Genomic DNA, 3,734 nt, shown 5'->3' on the forward strand with positions numbered 1-3,734 from the left:
GTTGAATTTTATTTTTTTTCTTTTCTATGATTATTATTGGTCCTTTTGTTGAAAACACCCTTGGCAGTGATAGTTGCCCAGAAAGCAAAACTTCTTGAACTGTGACTGCTCCTGGAGCTAAGGGAGAGAGTGGCTGGGCAGAGAGGGTGCCATTTGCTGGTTGGGAGCCTTTGTGCATTGGGAAGAAAGGAAGTCCTTTAGCAAAGCTGCTCTGCTTCGCTCCCTCCCTGCTTTCCTTGTGTTTGGGCCCAACCTCTTCCAGTTGTTCTCCATGAGCTGCAGGTGCCCCTTGTTAGGTAGGAGGGAGGAGGTTAGAAAAACCTTACCGGAGAGCCAAAAGCAGAAGCAGCAGGGTTGGGGGCTGGCTGACAAGTTGGTCCTTGCAGCCTGTTTGTGGCCATAAACCTGTGTTATTCACCAGCAGTATGCAAGCTGTATACTTGGGACCCAGTGTAAGGGAAGGAGGACTTGATTCAAAGTTGATCTTCCATGTTACTGCTTTTCTTGTTCGAACATCTAGACAGAGAGGAAGGTTGTGCCGCACCAACGTGACTCACAGCATCCTCGCTCTGGTTCAGCCTTGGCCACTGCATGCTGAGTGAGTTAGGATGAAGTTTGCAGCCATGTAAGTACTGGTGTTTAATTGTTATTTGAGCAATGGGTAGCTCTTGCCACCTTGAGTGAGTTCCTGGCAGCAGAGGATTTGATGTGTTTGCCTCAGTCAGGCTCAGCAGTTTGGCTGCTGTGGCTCCATGCATGGGTGTGGAGCTGGAGTTTCTGGTGCAGGAACCCTGCCAGCCTGTTCTTGTCGCTGTGAGGAGCAATGCCTGATTTTATTCTCCAGTGTGATGGTCTTGGGAATGATGGGGCAGGGCAGTGTAAGGCTGTGAGTGAGCAGAGTTTGCTGTGGGTTTGTTGGTAGTGGAGGTGGGCTGATCAAACCTCTCCTTTGTGCAGACCATTCCTTGGAGGGGACCTCTGGAGGGTTATGTCCCTCTGGAGGCAGTGCTGGGAAATGGCAGCCTGAGAACTGCTTCACTGGGGAACAGTTTGGAGAGTAATGCTGATTTTTTTCTTGAGGCAGAATTTACTGAAGCTAGTAAATGATCATGTAGCATCTTTATGCTAAGGGCAGGAGAAATTTGGTGAGGGTTTGAGGAGTCCTGCCTGTGTGCACGTTTTGGATCCTTTTCTGCTACCCAGTATGATGCGCTGCAAATATGTGCCTGCGTGTCAGTAGAAAGCCCCTGCCTGAGCACTATGTGCTCCTACCCAGAAAAAAATACAAGATCTGCCTTCATTTCTGGGAGGAAGCAAGGCTGAAGAGATGGGGGCCAGAACTGTGATAGGGTTTAAACAGGTGGTGGTGTTGCTGTGGCACAGGAATACCAGAAAGGTATTCATGACTTTAGGGACAGAGCTGAGGCTTGATCACACATTCCCTGCTCTTATAGCTGGCTGTGACAGCCCCCACAGCCACTCCAAAATGAGGCATGGTTAAAAAAAAAAAAAAAAAAAAAAGAAAAACAAAATCACTCCTTTTATTCACATAGCCTTTTATTCACATGAGTGTCAGTGACACCAAGATCTGCTTTTCCCTGCTTGGCGTCAGCATTGTGCTCTTGTACGAGGTGTGCTAAAATAGGCACGGTCCTGGAAAATTGATTCCTTCACAACTCATTTTCCATTTCTCCCCTGAGTTCTTGTTTCTGAGAATATCGTCCAGGTCCTGTGAGTGGCTCCCTGAGATCCATCTTGCAAAGCAAGGCAGACAAGGTGTTGTGAGCAAGTGCTGCTTGTTGTTGGGAATTTACTTTCTCTTTACAAATGGTGACCCAGTCATGTGTGAGACCTGCTATAAAGCTTTGTTAAAGCTAGAACTGTTCAATTAATCCATCTTACAAGCTATCCTGACTTTAGGGTTGGACTTCCAGAGCCAAGAGATTGTTTAACTTTCCACGCTAAGCAGTGCATATGCTTTATTCTTCTTGATCACACTGGGGATAACTGAATCCCTCTTCTTGTCTTGGCAGATGCTTTTCTGAGGCTTCCTATGGCTTTACCTTTCACAGATGTGCCAGCATCCTTTGGAAAAAGACAGATGAAAGGTCCCGACCCTACTCTTTGACAGATACAGACTTGGAGTGTTTTGAGCTGAAGCAAACATGTGGGAAGTGCATTGGTGTCTTGTAGTCACATGCTTTGCCAAGGACTCCTCGCAAAGAGGTGTGTTCAAATGCACAGGCAGGAGCTGACAAGGTTGAGGAGCCACAAGGGGTGTGGGAAAAGGCAGATAGGGGGAGTGTTTTGGCCTCCAGTCCTGCTTATCCCTGGTGAAGCTGGCTGCTGATATGTGTGCTACCAGCAGCAGGAAAGTCTCTGGGAGCAAAATATGCTGATTCAGTGGGGAGAACAAAAAAGCCTCTGGGAATTGAAGATGCTGATTCAGTAGGAAGGACAAAAATAAAGCCTGCTCTGTCTCAGCTGAACTAAGGAGGGACTCAAAGAGAGAATTAGTAGTTGAGGGCTGGCTCATTAGCAGGTATCTGCTTTCCTGTGGCCTGTTTGTCTGCTGTTCCTGTAGGTACCACAGAGGTGTTACTGATGAGCAGTTTTCAAATGGTTTGGGCCAGCCTGAAATCAGTAGCTGATAATCAGAGCCATTTGTTTTCCCAGTGAGTGTGCAGCTGCTGGAAACAGAGTTCAGGTCCTGTTGTATTCCCAAGAGTGATCCTGGGTGCTGCCACCCTTCCACTGCTGGGTGCAGTGTTAACCTCTCTGCTCAGTCCAGAGCTCCTTTTGCTGAGGGGTTTCTTGCTTCTTGTCTCCACTCCTTCTGTTAGGCCTTTGTCCTAGTGGAGCATGAGCTGGAGGAGCAGGCTCCTTTCATGTCTTGCTTTAGCTGTCTTCTGCATCTTTTTCAGTCTTGTGATTCCTCAGACTGGAGGTAAGCAACTTAAAGTCAGTCATTTTTAAGGTATTGCAGCAGGATGAATGTTTGCAATGATCTTGATGGGCTTCTGGTGTGACTTGGTTATTATCAGGCAACAACTCTTCCTGGGAACCCAGAGCCCAAGATGTCCTGCAGCAATTCCAGCTTGCAACTGCCTCCTTACTAGAAACAAGGGGCACTGTTGGGATGGCAAAATTGCATATTTCAGTCACCTGCTGAGCATCTCCAGTTGGTGCTGCCGAAGTGGAGAGGCCTCTCAGATGCGCTGGAGTGAGGAACAGTAGCAGAATTTACTCAAGGAGCAGCCAGGAATCCTACTGCTGACTTGGTGACTGAGCTGCCCTGCTCTTTACATCTTTATGGAGTCAGAATCCTATATCCTGCAGTATGTAGGGGTGCATTCCCTGGCCTTGGAAGCTGTCTGAGGTCCTGTTGAATTTGGCTGGATCCAGTCTGGCTTAAATCCTGCCCTGTGAGATGCCCATCTGTTCAGTGTCTTCTTGGGATGTGATGGGCGTTTGTCACACTGAGCCAAGAGCCTGTGAGGTCTTGCTTCAGGGCTGGGTTCATTTCATTGGCAAGGAAAAATAACCTAAAGGTTTATTCCTGAGGATAAGAACGGCTGTATCTTGGAGGAGAAGAGTTCAGCACAGTACAGAAATGCTTGAAACACTTGAAAAAACCTTCATGTGATCCAGAGAGTAAAATAAAAAATGTAGCAAACTATTTCTGTTAGATTAATCGCTAAATGAGAAGTTAAATATAATTTGACTCATATGCC

This window comes from Serinus canaria, chromosome 3 (assembly GCF_022539315.1).
Source record: "Serinus canaria isolate serCan28SL12 chromosome 3, serCan2020, whole genome shotgun sequence".
In the NCBI taxonomy this organism is placed as follows: Eukaryota; Metazoa; Chordata; class Aves; order Passeriformes; family Fringillidae; genus Serinus; species Serinus canaria.